Here is a 16,928-nt window from a genome sequence, read left to right as displayed (position 1 = left end):
TCATTTTGGGGAGTAAAATGTCTGCTGGACACTATGAGGGTCTGGGTTTTGTATGCAGTCTTAGCAGAGCCAGACCATGGGAGGTGTTAGTTACTTTTGGCAGGCCCTTTTCATGGGCAGGGGGAAGGGCCAGGTCATAGGAGGAGTTTTGGTGGCAGGATCACTTAGGGCATGGTGGGAGGAAGGTAAGTAACCATATCCTTCATTCCAGACTCTGAAAGGGGTATAATGAACTGGGGCATTGATATCATGTCTGGCTGTTTCCTGCTGTAAAGGGACAAAGTAGGGGGACCCCTTTTCAGAATTCTGGGCGAGGACTTAGGGATTCCAGCAGTTGGAACTAAAGGGGTGTATATGGAAGGAACTTTGGGGCCACTGCTGGCAATCTTTCCTTGTGATTTCAGGAACTCAGATTGTGAGTGCAGGAGAATGACTTTGATATGTTCTAGGGAGCAGGTTTGAGTTAACTGGGTCACCTTACTAAGTTGTTTCTGTATAAAATCAAGAATACAAGGAAGAAAAGCTATTATTAGAGAGATAAATATTACTGAGGAGTAATCAGGAGGACCACCAGGAATCAGGCAGTTCTTGCTTTCATTGTTTAAGGTTTGCTGTGGCTATTAAAGATGATATGTAGGAAACATATGGAAAATAAAGAAATCTGGGTGGGGGACAGGTCAATGAATGTCCCTTGAAGCTAGAGATCCCCAAGGAGGTCTAGTGTTTGAGGAGGAGAAAGGTGAAGTGGTAGTAAATATGATAAATTTAATTTGTCTCTGAGTGTTGTTAAGAAAAGGTAGAGGGATGTCTGAGAAAATGAAATTAGGAGTTTTTGGCAAGAGGATCAGCTGCTTCAGTTTTATGTGAAAAGAGGTATTAAGAAATTAAGGGTATCAAGATAAGTGTGAAAAATCACAGGGCCAGAGGGATTTTTGTTGGGAGGAGAGTGACGGGGTTAAGTGAGGAGTCTTGCTAGAAGGTAGTTAGGGGATCCAGGAGTTAGGCTCTGGCTGTGGGAAGGGAGAGAAATGAGCAATAACTAAGAAGATTTGGGAGAGAGTATGTGGTAAGAATGGTAAAGGACTGATATGATGCAAATTCTCTGGCTTCAGGTATAAAGAGTACTGCTGAAGTTAAAAACTTAAGGCATTTGGGCCAGCCTTGATATAAGTCTAATCATTTGGATAGGAATGCAATGGGATGGAGTGGGGTATCCCCTACCTTCAGGTGAAGAACTCCCAAGGCTTGTCCATGTTGAGTGGAGTGACAGGGAAAAAAAAGACTTATTAGGGTTTGGTAAATACAGAGTTGAGGATTTGAGAAGAGAATTCTGGAGAATAAAGTGGTAGAAGAAAAAGAATAGGGAGATGGAAAAGGATTTGAAAGTTTCCCTTTGGAAGCTTCATAAAGGGATTTGACTATGAGGGAGAATTTTGATATCCAAATGTGAAAATTGTTAAAAATACCTAAGAGGGACAGCATGTACCTTTTGGTGGTCAGTAGGGGAATGTCTTTTAAAGCCTGCAGTCTCTTTGTGGGTATGGTATGGGATGCGGGGTTAATAGGATGCCTAAATATTGTATCTGAGAGAAGCAGAACAGGTCCTTAGATTGAGAAACCCAGTACTGCCAGGAGGCCTGGAAGTTAAGCAGGATACTGGTGTGATGTGTGGAAGATTCTAGTAAAGGGCTACAGAGTAGGAGGTTATCTACATACTGTATAAGGTGGCTGGAGGACAAATTTACAGGGGCCAGGTCACACTGGAGAGCCTGACCAAAGTAGTGGGAAGTCTGTGGGAGAACAGTCCAGGTGAGCTGCTATGAGTAGTTAGTGTCTGGGTCTGTTTCAGTAAAGGTGAAAAGTGGGTATGAGGCAGATGGAGGGGAATAGTAAAGAAGGTGTTTTTCAAGTGTAATACTGAGAAATGGAGGCTGGGATATGAGATAAAAGTGTGCAGGGATTGGACAGTACAGGGTATGTGGGAACAATTGCCTCATTGATTTTTTGAGGTCCTGTACTAAGCAGAATTGGTCACTGAATTTCTTTACTCTGAGAATGGGGGAGTTATGAGGCAAATGGGTTAGTATGAGGAATTTGGCCTGTAATTAAAGGGAGATGATACACTTCAAACCTTTGAGAGTTAAGGGGGTTAAAAGATATTGGGGGAGGGTAACATACTGGGTGGAGGTCTCTTATTTAGATATTAACTGGGAAATCATGCCTTGCTATTTTAGGTTGAGAACGATCCCAGATTGTGGGGTTAATTCTAGCAAGCAAAGGGCAATCAGGAGGCTTAGGGGGCATGGGGACCAGGTCCAGACCAGAATGTATTAAAAAGATGGACTGGACTTTAAAGGGCAAATGATAATGGAGGCTTTTAATTTGCGGAGAAGATCTTGAACCATTAGGGAAATGGTGCAACTTGGCACAACTATAAAGGAATGAGATAAAAAAAAAAAAAAGGCATCCAAATGCACAAAAAAGGTGGGTGTCTGCAGTGAATATGGAGGGAGCCTAAAGACTCCTGTAATTGGGGTATTTGATTTGAAAGTGTGTCCATGCCTTTGAGTTAAAAGGCTTGCCCCAGTGTTGACCCCAAACGGTACTGCATGGCCATTCACCATCCCAATAACCTGGGGCTCCTTGAATGTGCCACGGAGGAGGCAGGGGCAATGGAGTCTCGGCCCCCTCATTTCAGCAGCTTGGTGGATGGGACCTGGGGATCAGGCAGTTGTACTGGGGAAAGGGGTGTCCTTCCCTGGGGGCAATCCACCTTTCAGTGTCTCTATTGTTGGGACAGGGCATGGAAGTGTCCTTGGGTTAGGGCAGGCTTTTGCCCAGTGTCCACTTCGCCCACATTAGAAGCAGGGCCCTGGAGGTATTTGAGAGAGTCCAGTGGGGCCATGAGCCTCAAGGCCTTTCCTTGGACTCTGGATGGCAGAGGCCAGGAGCTGATATTTAGCTTTAAGATGTTTGTTTCTCTCCTTTTGGCCTCATCTTCTCTGTTGTTAAAAACTATGAAAGCAGTGTCTAAAAGCTATTGTTGAGGTATCTTGGTGCCCTTTACTAAAGGTCTAAGTTTTTTATGAATGTCAGGTGTAGACCCATTGATAAAATTAAAGTGGAGAAAGAGAATGCCACCAGGACTATTGGGGTGTAGATTTGTATATTTGGAAATGGCATCCATGAGCTGGACCAAAAAGAGCTGGGTTCTCATCAGGTCCCTGGGTAATTTCCTTCACCTTTTCCCAATTAACCTGGGTATGAGACTTTTTTGCCATGACTTCCGGGAGACATGTACTGCAGTATAATGACTGCAGCATCCTGAGGCTGATATGTCCAATCAGGTTCAGCTATGGGGATGGCAATCTCTGCTATAGGGTAGATATGGGGTTTTTGGTCAGGTAGGAGATCTGCATGGTCCCTGGCTGTCTGCCAAATATAGGCATGTTCATCATTGGTCGGGGTGGATTTAATATATACTACACTTCGGCTCAAGTAAGGAGGTAGGCCTGAGTCAGATGGGTGAACTCGTCCTATATCTAGTAGATTTTTCAGAAAATGATCCCAATCTGTCCTCTATTTGGGACATATCTGTCATGGACAAAAGAAAATGGACCTGGACCATACCTTTGGCCCCTGACACCTCCTGGAGAGGGAAATTGTTTTGCTGGGGGAGTTTTAGACCATGTACAGGGAGGGGATGGTAGGGGAGAGAGGAAACTTGTGTGAAGTCTGAGAAGACAGATCTGGTAGGGGAGCAGTGGGACTCTGTGGAGCAGAAATTGATGGGGGACAGTGGAATTCTGGGGAGGGGGACCTGATGTGGGGCTGTGGGACCCTGGGATCTGTAAGGAGGGGTTCATCCACTCTTTCTGTGGCCGTGAGGAAGAAATTTGTGAGTCCACATTTTAGTCAGCATTTTTGCTTCTGTGACTAACAGGATGTGACCAGCACAATTATAGAAGAGGAAAAGTTTATTTGAGGGCTCAGATTTCAGAGGTCCTAGTCCATAAAAGGCCCCCTCCCTTCCTCAGGGTTTGAGGTGAGGCTGAACATCATGGTGGAGGAGTGTGGCAGAGGAAAGCAGGTCACAACATGGGGATCAGGAAGCAGAGAGTATCTACTCAACAGTTATAAATATACACCCAAAGCCATGCCCCACGGCCCACCTTCTCCAGTCACATGCTACTGCTGCAGTTACCACTCAGTTAATCCCTATTGTGGTTTAAATCTCTGATTGAGTTAAGACTCTCACAACCCAATCAATTCTCCTCTGAACCTTCTTACATTGTCTCACACATGAGCTTTTGGAGGACACCTCATATCTAAACCTTAACAGACTGTAATTAGTAACTGCAAAGTGGAACAAGGTTGGCATAGGGAGCAGTTTGAGTGGAGGAAAAGAAGGCCTGGAAGTAGAGAAACTTAGGCCACTTGCCATTTTGTATTAAATATCTTTTCAAAGTCTGGAGAATTTCCTTATCAAGAGTTCTGTACTTGGGCTATGCTGATTATCTAATTTTTACTGTGGCCAAACTTGAGTGCTGAGCCTAATGAGGTGTTTAATTTTGAGGTCAGTTTGGTAGTAGAGGGTCTTAAAATTGGTAAAAAGACAGCCCAAGGGAGCTCTCTCTGGGAAATGAGTGGGTAACTATTTGGAGAGGCTCAATGGAAGTGACAGTTTGAGAGCAGAGCATTCTCTGAACCCTTGTGTCACAGGTGTGCCAGTCACTGGACTGGACTTTTCCCACTGGGGAATGGGGAAATGTCTTTACCCCAATCTCAGTGGTAGGGGACCTCTGGAATCTCTGCTAACCAAAAGGTGGGGTCTTGGGGCAGGGTACCTATCTGCTGCAGACCAGAAGGAAGATTTACCTCTCTAGAGAATGAGAAGGCTGGTGTTGAATGCAGGGAAAAAGTGGCAAAGGGGTCTCTGAATTGGAGGTCTATAGGATGTTGTGGAGGGGAGAGACTGGGGAGAGGATGGCAAGGATGAGGAGAGGGAGGTGATAGGGGAAACAGTCAGTCTGGAGATTCAGCCATAGCTGTGTGAGCAGTGACTGGGACACCCCCAACTTCAGAGGGCCACAGGGGTGCTGGACTCTCAATGGTCACTCTGCAGTCCTCATCAGCTGTTAGACTGGAGTGAGCAGAAAGGGTAGCATTGTAAATTAATCAGATGTGTCTAACAAATACGTTTATATTTAATCCTGTATCAGACAAGTGATTGAACAGCATTAGCCATCTCTTCCTTGTTGAAGGAAAATCCTAGAAACAATGGATATCTACATCTACATTTTACTAGTTGTTTGACCACCTAGAAAAACCTGTGAGTTAGTAACTTTAACGACATCTTTCATTCTCATTTGCTTACCCAATGTCAACTGAAGCTTTCAAATCAAGTGAACCAAAGGTGCTTGGATCCATTCTTTAAAGTTTTAATTTATGAGCTCATTTACTTGATACATACATGTAGATGGACAATACATTGGTGTAAACACACACAAAACAAAGAAATAAAGGCCTTATAGATTTTTAAAACCTATTAGACTGAGAGCTAACCTTTGCAAATTGTCCCCTGAATAAAACAGAGTGTAACAAACTCTCATAGTTGGATAACACAGGTCTGATCAGAAATAAATAAAAAAAATTAATCTAGGCGCACAGATTAAAATCTCGATCATATATATACATATAATATATACATATATTATATATATAATTAAAAAAGAATCACAAGAGTCCTAGAAAAAAAAATGACATGTCATTAATTATTTTCACAAAGCAGCATGAGAGAGAGAGAGAGAGAGAGAGAGAGAGAGAGAGAGAGAGAGAGAGAGAGAGAGAGAGAGAGAAAGAGAGAGAGAGAAAGAGAGAGAGAGAGAAAGCCCTGAAATCATTTTTCTCTCTGTGCTGTAGTCAGGGAGAAGTTAAACTGACATTTTTTTTTTCCTTCAGTCTCAGATCCATCTCCTGTTTATATTTCAATGCAAACCTCCATGAGTGTGATCTGGCAGGAGCTGAGGGAAACTGCTGCTTTCTATTACCTTTCAGGATGAGTCTGCTATGTCAGGCTCCTTATTGAGACATGCCACTGGCTGTTGGGCTGGTCTGTCTTTTCTCTCAGTGACAAACAGGTTAAATTTTTTGCTTCATAGGTAAGCTAAGTGTAGGGATTTGAAGTAAGGCCCTTCTTGCCATGATTTTGGGCTGGGATCTCATTCAGAATGGAGGACACTAATTAACCTTTTGTTAATTATTTTAAGTTAAGGGAGGATATTTACCAGCCAGTTCTGCTTTAAATTTTTTTTTTCAGAAGGGAAACATTTGCCTGCTGCTTCAAGCTGAGAGGGGATGAGGTGGGGAAAGTGATTTGGGTTTCCCTTTTAAGAATGTCTTGGGTCAGTGGAGGGGACTGTGGCAAAAGCCTGGTTCAGAAAAAACAGGTTGTAAAGTTATCTGGGGGTGGGTGCTCCTAAGAGAAACAAAAAGACAGGAGTACTAGAAAGAGATGAACACAAAATAAATTTTCAGGAGTTCTCCCACAGAAAAAGGAATGGAAACAAGTCAAGGCAGACCTTAGCAACATCTGGGTGAAGGGGAAATCCAATTCACTTCTTTTGATGCAAGATGGTAGATGATGTTGCGGTGCTCTGTGGGTCACCATGGTGGTGGGCATCCCTGGGGTATGGCCCCACACATGTGCTTCCTCCCATGGTGTGAGCCCCATCCTGATGGGGTGGGCTCACATTAGCAGAGAAGACCATCAGAGTAGCCTGAGCCATGGGCTGTGGCAGCAACCAGGGGCTTTTGCATGGGTCGGGGGAGTGGAGGAGGTGGAGGCCTTAGGAAGCTGGTGCTCAGGGTGGCAGTTGGAAGCTGTGCACCAAGTTCCTGCGAGGATCACAGCACCTGAGACACACTCCCTTCCGGGTGGCTTGGGTTGGTGGTGAACCCCATGCTTGTGAACTTGCAGCCACAGTCTCATGTTGGGGTGACAAGGCAGAAAAGCTGGAACCATGGTGGCTCCTGTGGTACCTGCAGGCTGAAGTCTCCTGTAGCAGGGTTTAAAGAAGGCGGAGGAGCAGGAGCTCATGCAGTACCTGAGGAGGGGGCCATTCTTGGCCAGGCAATTCTCCCTGTACAGACTCAGGGCTCCTGCAGCAACCACAGTGACTGGGAACCAAATGGAAGCAGAGAGCTCATAAATGACCGAGGCAGGAAGAAGACCACAGATCAGCAAGCTCTTCTTTATCCAGGGGCAGAGTCAATTGGTCAAACACATAATGTGGCTCATTTTGGGGGAGTATAATGACTGCCTGCCACAATAAGGGTCTGGGTTTAATATACAGCCTTAGCAGAGCTAGTCCATGGGAGGAGTGAGTGACTTTTGGCAAAGCTCTCTCTTTGAAGAGCTCCTTTGGTGTGCAGGGGTCAGGGAAAGGTCATGGGAAGAGTTTTGGTGGAGGGAATCACTTAGGGTATGACAGGAGGACAGGTAGATGACCATATCCTTCAGTATATACCACAGGCTAGTCTCCGTCACAGAAACAGACTACATGATTAAAATTTATAAAATGAAACAAAATCTAAACTGAAATAACAAAATGCAGCCAACCCAACAGAAGATAATTAATCTGATTTTATTACATTCAGATATTCAGTTCTCAATCAAAAAAATCATCAAAAGAAATCCCCCCCAAAAGAAATTATATTTCAAAGAAAAAACATTTGTGGAAAATGTCCCTGAAAAATACTAGATAGTATATTTACTTGACTAAAAAAAAATTAAAACAGCTTTCAAAATTCCTAAAGGAATGAAAAGAAGATTTTGAAAATGACATAGTCTGCATGAACAAAATAGAAATATCACAAAGACCTAGAAAACCTAAAAGGAAATCAAAAGAAATTCTGAAATTAAAAAGTATAGTAACTAAATGCAAAATTCAAGGACTGTTTTAAGAGGTAGAATAAAGAACCAACAAACTTCAAGACAGGACAATGGAAATTTTGAGGCCTAAAAGCCTGAAGAACCAATAGAAAATAGATAGAAGAAAAGTCAGAGAATAATGTTCCCATGTGTAACCATCAAGTAGTGCAAAATATATACTGTGAGAGTCCCAGAACAATGAGAGACAAAGGAGCACAGAGAACATCTGAAAAATATTCTCAATGGCTGAGAACTTTTGAAATGTGAAAAAAACCTCATACAAACCACTGAGAAACATAACTGACTCCAAATAAGATAAAAAAAAAAATCCACATTGAAACATTGTAACCAAACTTTCATAAAGAAAAGACAAGAAGGGAATTTTTAAAGCAGCAAGAGAAGGGACTCATTCCACATAAAGAGATCCTCAATAGGATTTTTCAGGAGATTCTTCAGCAGAAGCTTGAAGGACAGAAGTCAGTGGGATGACGTATTTAAAAGGTTAAAAGAAAGAAATGTCTACACAGAATTCTATATCCAGCAAAATTTTCTTTCAGAAGTGAGGAAGAAATTAAAATATTCCCAGATAAACCAAAGGTAAGGATTTTCATTATCACTAGTAATGTCCTTCAAGAAACGCTCCCGGGTAGCCAGGCCCAGGGGTGCATGCCTGTAACCCCAGTCACTCGGGAGGCTGAGGCAAGAGGAGCCCAAGTTCAAAACCAGCCTCAGCAAAAGTGAGGCGCTAAGAAACTCAGTGAGACTCTGTCTCTAAATAAAATACAATATTGGGCTTGGGATGTGGCTCCATGGTCAAGTGCCCCTGAGTTCAATTCCTGGTACCCCTCCCCCTGAGAAAAGAAATACTCCTAGGGAATCCGGCAGGGTAGAAAGAAATGAATTTATATATTTATAAAAGAAAGAATACATCAAGAAAATATAATAGCTTTCAACATTTTCACACCTAACATCACATCATCAAAATATAGAGAGCTCAAAACTGTCAGAACTGAAAGGAAAAGTATATACTTCAATAGTAATTCTTGGAAATTTCAATATTTCACTTGAAATAATGGACAGAACACATATAAGTAAGAAAGTAGAGGACTTAAAAATAATCCAACTAGATCTATCAGGCATATATCAGACACTGTCCAATAGCAACAGCATAGACATTATTTTTGAGTACATGTGAGACATTTTCCAAGATAGGCCATTTGTTAGGGGATAGATTAAGTCTCAGTATATTTTTAAAAAATAGATATCAAAATATCTGATGAAAAACTAGATGAAACTAGAAGCAATAACAGAGGTAACCCTGAAAAATTCACTAGTTTGTTTAGCTACATACTAACTCTTAATGAGCAAATCAAAGAAGAATCACCCAGGAAATTAGAAACTACTCAGAGATGAATGAATATGAAAGCACAATATATCAAAATTTATGAAACCCATAAGGTCTGATAAAAGGAATATTTGTAACTATAACAACTACATTAAAAATAAAAAGGTATTTTTAAAAAAACATATAACATTACAAACTAAGAAAATGGAAACCTGGAAACTATTAGAAAGAAGGAAATAATAAAGATTAGTGCAGAACTATATGGAGTAAAGTAAAACAACAAAGAAAATGAATAATACCAAAAGTTGGTTATATAACAATATAAAGAAAATTGATAAATCTTTAGTTATATTGACAAGGAAAATAAAAAAAAAACTCAAGTCATTAAATTCAGAAATGAAAATGAGGACATTTCTACCATTGCTACAGAAATAAAAAAAGGATGGTAAGACAAGTGCAATCTTACTCAAAATTACATATGGAAACCATGACACACATCTCTCAAAAGTGGATATATCATATATAAATTTTTCCAACTAATATCATGTTCATTAAATTCAAATAGTCTCATTTAATTTTTCTTTTTATTTTACTGGTTCTTTTAGTTACACATGACAGTAGAATTAATTTTGATATAATTTAACAAGTATGGAATATATCTCATTCTAATTAGGATCTCAGTCTTGTGGTTGTACACAATGGTGCTATTCACTGTGGTGTATTCATATATGTATATAAGAAAGTTATGCCAGATTCAAGATGGCAGACTAGAGGGTGGCAGCGTTTCGTGTTGCTCCAGGACTCAGGACTCAAGAAGAGGAGATATAGAGAGCCTTGGGACCAACTCAAAGCAGCCGGGCGAGAATCTCCCACTGGGCAGACGTCCCGGACGGGGCAGGAGTCCTGGACGGGGCGGTAGCCCCAAAAGCAGGGATCTTTGCAAAGTAGAACGGCCGCGAGGCGCCCCTCCCCCCGCCGGAGCAGTGATCGCAGACAGCTGGGAGCATTGAAGAGGGGGCTGCCCAGAGGAGAAGGAGAAATACGGGCTCGGCACGTCGCTTGGAATTGGATCAGCTGCGCCAGGGCTCCGGGCGGCTATCCGGAGGAGCAGCGTGGACCCAGGACTCAAGAAAAGGAGATATTGAGAGACTTGGGACCAACTCAAAGCAGCCGGGTGAGTGTTTCCCACTGGGCAGGCGGACGGGGCGGTAGCCCCCGGACAGGGCGGTAGCCCCGAAAGCAGGGATCTTTGCAAAGTAGAACTGCCGGCGAGGTGCCCCTCCCCCCGCCGGAGCAGTGATCGCACACAGCTGGGAGCATTGGAGAGGTGGCTGTTCACCACAGTGCTTAGACTCGGCGCAACCCACCCCCGCTCTGGGAGGCTGCCCAAAGGAGAAGGTGCTTGCTGAGCTGTTTGGACTGAACGTGACCACCCCTGAACACAGGGGGCTGCCCAGAGGAGAAGGAGAAATACGGGCTCCGCACGTCGCTTGGAATTGGAACAGCTGCGCCAGGGCTCTGGGTGGCTATCCGGTGGAACAGCGTGGTGAGTGGTTTGGTCCCAGAGCATCCGCTCCTGAACATGGGGGGTTGTCTGGAGAAGGAGGAGGAGCGCGGCGGGGTGCTTGGGCTCGAAGTGACTGCACCAGGGCTACGGGAGGCAGTCAGGACAAGAAGGTGCACAGTGAGTTCTTGGGACTCGTGACGCACCAGATCTCTGGGTAACTGCCTGGTGGAGAAAGTGGTGCGTGGTGGGTCACTTGGTCTTAGAGCGACGGCACGGAACAACAGGTGGCTGCCGGAGGAAAAGGCGTGTGGCGGGTCACTGGGACTCGGAGCAATTGTAAGGGGCTCCAGGTGGCTGTTCAGAGGAGGGGCCGCATAGCCAGGCGAAAAGTGCAGAGCAGGGTCCTAGACGGCTTCTTGGTGGAAGGGCCCCACAGACAAACTGAGGGGCGGAACGAAGGTTCCAGGACTGCAGGCAGCTTCTCTGAGGAGAGGCAGCCGAAGGAGATTCGTTTGTGAAGGGTGAGGCTTCCAGGCCCAGGAGGTAGGTCCGGGTCCCTAGGATCATTGCAGAAGAAGGCTGCCCAGCCCAGGCGGTAGTTGTGAATTGAACGGAACCTCTGGGAGGAAAACCGACCAGCGAGACCTCCCCACCGGGTGACTCCTCCCTGTTGGGTGAGGTTCTCCCAAAAGGACCGTAAAATCAGAGACACAGGCCCAAACTGATCTTGCATCAGCCCACAACCTACTTCCCTTCTGGATGACCATTCATCAGCAAGTGAAGGTACCTCTGCCCACTAGCAGGGAATATACCCCACCAGAAGGCCACCACCCCTAGGGAGTCAGCTCCCTTGTGGAGCACTGCATTATCAACTTCCTCCAAGATTTCAGGCTACTGAAGACTAAGAGGGGATATAATAGAAATCTTCAGGGATATTATAAGACAATAGAGGAAATCTGCAATATCACAGCGGTCAACTGATACCTGAACAATATGAGAAAACAAGGAAAGAAAATGCTGCAAACAAATCTAGATGTTACATCAATGAAACCCAACGACAGCATGGCAGAAGAAATGACAGAAAGGGAGTTCAGAATGTACATAATTAAAATGCTCAGGGAAGCAAATGACGAGATGCAAGAGCAAATGCAGGCACTGAATGAACGCACCAATCGACAGTTAAAAGAGCAAATACAGGAAGCAAAAGATCACTTCAATAAAGAGTTAGAGATATTGAAAAAAAACCAAACAGAAATCCTTGAAATGAAGGAAACAATAAACCAAATTAAGAACTCCATAGAAAGCATAACCGATAGAATAGAACACCTGGAAGACAGAACATCAGACATTGAAGATAAAATATTTAACCTTGAAAACAAAGTTGAACAAACAGAGAAGATGGTAAGAAATCATGAACAGAATCTCCAAGAACTATGGGATATCATGAAGAGACCAAATTTGAGAATTATTGGAATTGAGGAAGGCTTAGAGAAACAGACCAAAGGAATGAACAATCTATTCAATGAAATACTATCAGAAAATTTCCCAAATCTGAAGAATGAAATGGAAGATCAAGTACAAGAGGCTTATAGGACTCCAAATATACAAAATTACAACAGACCCACACCAAGGCACATTATAATGAAAATGCCCAACATACAAAATAAAGACAGAATTTTAAAGGCCGCAAGAGAGAGGAATCAAATTACATTCAGGGGGAAACCAATACGGATATCAGCAGATTTTTCAATCCAGACCCTAAAAGCTAGAAGGGCCTGGAACAACATTTTTCAAGCCCTGAAAGAAAATGGATGCCAACCAAGAATCTTATACCCAGCAAACCTTACCTTCAAATTTGATGATGAAATAAAATCCTTCCATGATAAACAAAAGCTAAAAGAATTTACAAAATGAAAGCCAGCATTACAGAACATTCTCAGCAAAATATTCCATGAGGAAGAGATGAAAAACAAAGAAACAAATCAGCAATGGGAGGAACCATCCTAAAGGAATTGTCAAATAAAGGAAGAACCAAGTCGTCTCAAAATAAATAAATAAATAAATAAATAAATAAAATGAACCAAATGACCGGGAATACTAATCATATCTCAATAATAACCCTGAATATTAATGGCCTGAACTCATCAATCAAAAGACATAGACTGGCAGATTGGATCAAAAAGAAAGATCCAACAATATGTTGCCTGCAAGAGACTCACCTCGTAGAAAGAGATACACATAGACTAAAGGTGAAAGGATGGGGAAAAACATACCATGCACATGGACACAGCAAAAAAGCTGGGGTGTCCATCCTCATTACAGATAAGGTGGACTTCAAGTCAAAACTAGTCAAAAGGGATAAAGAAGGACATTACATACTGCTTAAGGGAACCATAAATCAGCAAGACATAACAATCATAAACATCTATGCCCCAAACAGTGGCTCATCCATGTATGTCAAACAAATCCTTCTCAATTTCAGAAACCAAATAGACCATAACACAATAATACTAGGTGATTTTAACATGCCTCTCTCACCACTGGACAGATCTTCCAAACAAAAATTGAACAAAGAAACCATAGATCTCAATAACACAATCAATAATTTAGACTTAACAGACATTTATAGTATATACCATCCAACCAAGAGCGAATACACTTTCTTCTCAGCAGCACATGGATCCTTCTCTAAAATAGACCATATATTATGCCACAAAGCTAATGTAAGCAAATACAAGAAGATAGAGACACTACCTTGTATTCTATCAGATCATAATGGTTTGAAGTTAGAAATAAATGAAAGAGTAAAAAACAGAAGCTACTCCAACACCTGGAGATTAAACAATATGCTATTACATGATGAATGGATAACAGAAGATATTAGGAAGGAAATTAAAAAATTCCTAGAGGTAAATGAGAACAAAGAAACATCATATCAAAATCTTTGGGACACTATGAAAGCAGTACTTAGAGGAAAATTTATTTCATGGAGCGCATTCAATAAAAGAAGTAAAACTCAACAAATAAACGACCTAACACTTCAGCTCAAAGCCCTAGAAAAAGAAGAACAGACCAACACCAAAAGTAGTAGAAGACAGGAAATAGTTAAACTCAGAGCTGAAATCAACGAAATTGAAACAAAAGAAACAATACAAAAAATTGACAAAATAAATAGTTGGTTCTTTGAAAAAATAAACAAAATTGATAAACCCTTAGCCACTCTAACAAAGAGAAGACGAGAGAAATCCCAAATCACCAAAATTCGGAATGAACAAGGAAATATCACAACAGACACGATTGAAATACAAAACATAATTAGAAGCTATTTTGAAAATCTATATTCTAACCAAATAGAATATTTCGAAGACATCAACAAGTTTCTAGAGACATATGAATTGCCTAAATTGAGCGAGGAGGACATACAAAATTTAAATAGATCAATTCCAAGTAATGAAGTAGAAGAGGTCATCAAAAGCCTACCAACAAAGAAAAGTCCAGGACCAGACGGGTTCTCAGCTGAGTTCTACAAAATCTTTAAAGAAGAGCTCATTCCAATACTTCTCAAAGTATTCCATGAAATAGAAGAGGAGGGTACCCTCCCAAACTCATTCTATGAAACCAATATTACCTTGATACCCAAGCCAGACAGAGATAAATCGAGGAAAGAAAATTTCAGACCAATATCATTAATGAACATTGACGCAAAAATTCTCAATAAAATTTTAGCAAATCGCATACAAAAATATATTAAAAAGATAGTGCACCACGATCAAGTGGGTTTTATCCCAGGGATGCAAGGTTGGTTCAACATCCAGAAATCAATAAATGTAATTCACCATATCAATAGACTTAAAGTCAAGAACCACATGATTATTTCAATAGATGCAGAAAAAGCATTTGATAAAATACAACACCCCTTCATGCTCAAAACAATAGAAAAAATAGGGATAGTGGGAACATTCCTTAACATTGTAAAGGCCATCTATGCTAAGCCCATGGCTAATATCATTCTAAACGGTGAAAAACTGAAAGCATTCCCCCTAAAAACTGGAACAAGACAGGGATGCCCTCTTTCACCACTCCTATTCAATATCGTTCTTGAGACTCTAGCCAGAGCAATTAGACAGACCAAGGAAATTAAAGGAATACGAATAGGAAAAGAAGAACTCAAACTATCCCTATTTGCGGATGATATGATTATATACTTAGAGGAACCAGGAAATTCCACCAGAAAACTGTTAGAACTCATAAGTGAATTCAGTAAAGTGGCAGGTTACAAGATCAATGCTCATAAATCCAATGCATTTTTATACATAAGTGAGGAATCCTCAGAAAGAGAAATTATGAAAACTACCCCATTCACCATAGCATCGACAAAAATAAAATACTTCGGAATCAATCTCACAAAAGAGGTAAAAGACCTCTACAATGAGAACTACAGAACACTAAAGAAAGAAATCGAAGAAAACCTTAGAAGATGGAAAGATCTCCCATGTTCTTGGATAGGCCAAATTAATATTGTCAAAATGGCCATACTTCCAAAAGTGCTATACAGATTCAATGCAATCCCAATTAAAATCCCAATGACGTACCTTACAGAAATAGAGCAAGCAATCATGAAATTCATCTGGAAGAATAAGAAACCCAGAATAGCTAAAGCAATCCTTCGCAGGAAAAATGAAGCAGGGGGTATCGCAATACCCGAACTTCAACTTTATTACAAAGCAATAGTAACAAAGACGGCATGGTACTGGTACCAAAATAGACAGGTAGATCAATGGTACAGAATAGAGGACACGGACACAAACCCAAATAAATACAACTTTCTAATACTAGACAAAGGTGCCAAAAATATGCAATGGAGAAAAGATAGCCTCTTCAACAAATGGTGCTGGGAGAATTGGAAATCCATATGCAACAGAATGAAACTAAACCCATATCTCTCACCCTGCACAAAACTCAACTCAAAATGGATTAAGGACCTTGGAATCAGACCAGAGACTCTGCAGATTATAGAAGAAAAAGTAGGTCCCGATCTTCAACATGTCGGCCTAGGACCAGACTTCCTCAACAGGACTCCCATAGCACAAGAAATAAAAGCAAGAATCAATAACTGGGATTGATTCAAACTAAAAAGCTTTCTCTCAGCAAAGGAAATATCAGTAATGTGAAGAAAGAGCCTACAGAGTGGGAGAATATCTTTGCCAATCATACTTCAGATAGAGCACTAATCTCCAGAATCTATAAAGAACTCAAAAAACTCTACACCAAAAATACAAATAGGAGGCCGCTCGGCACAGCGCTGGGACTCGGAGCAGCCACTGGGGCTCCGGCGGCTGCCCATGGGAAGAGTGGCGAGGAGAACTGTGTGGACTCAGGACACCGGGGCCTGCCCTGAGGAGGAGGAGAGGAGCGTGGCCACTTGGATTCGGGTGACTACACCAGAGCTACAGGCGGTTGCCAGAGAAGGGGCTGCGTGGCGAGCTGTTTGGACTCTGACCACTTCTGAACCCCGGGGCCTGCCCGGAGGAGTAGGAGAAGGAGGAGGAGGAGCACGGCGGGTCCTTTGGACTCGCAGTGACTGCATTAGTGCTCCAGGCGGGTGATCAGAGGAGAAGGCGAGTGGTGAGTTGTTTGGTCTTAAAGTGACAGCTCCTGAACACAGGGGGGCTGCCTGGAGGAGAAGCGTGGTGGGACGCTTGGTCTTGAGTGGCCGCACCTGAGCTCCGGGCGGTGCCCAGAGGACCCGTGCAGCAGGTCACGTGGATTCAGAGCCACTCAGAGGGACTGCTCCTGAACACCCGGGGGGTTATCTGGAGAAGGAGGACGAACGGGGAGGGTCACTTCGACTCGGAGTGATTGATTGCCCCGGGCTACGGGTGGTTGGTGGGAGGAGGAGGCACAAAGTGAGTTTCTTGGACTCCTAGTGACCGCACCGGCATACTGGGTGGCTGTCTGGAGGAAGAGGCCTGTGGCGGGTCTCTGGGACTCAGAGCGATTGTTCGGGGCCACAGGTGGCTGCTCAGAGGAGGGGCCACGCAGCCAGGCGATTAGGTGCAGAGCAGGGTCCCAGGATCTAGGAGGCTTCTGGGTGGAAGAGCCGCACAGAGACAGGCTTAGGGCGGAGCGAAGGTTCCAGGCCT

The sequence above is a fragment of the Sciurus vulgaris genome, assembly GCF_902686455.1.
Source record: "Sciurus vulgaris genome assembly, chromosome: 1".
Taxonomy (NCBI): Eukaryota; Metazoa; Chordata; class Mammalia; order Rodentia; family Sciuridae; genus Sciurus; species Sciurus vulgaris.
The sequence above is the reverse complement of the archived record's forward strand: the minus strand, read 5'-3'. Positions refer to the sequence as shown.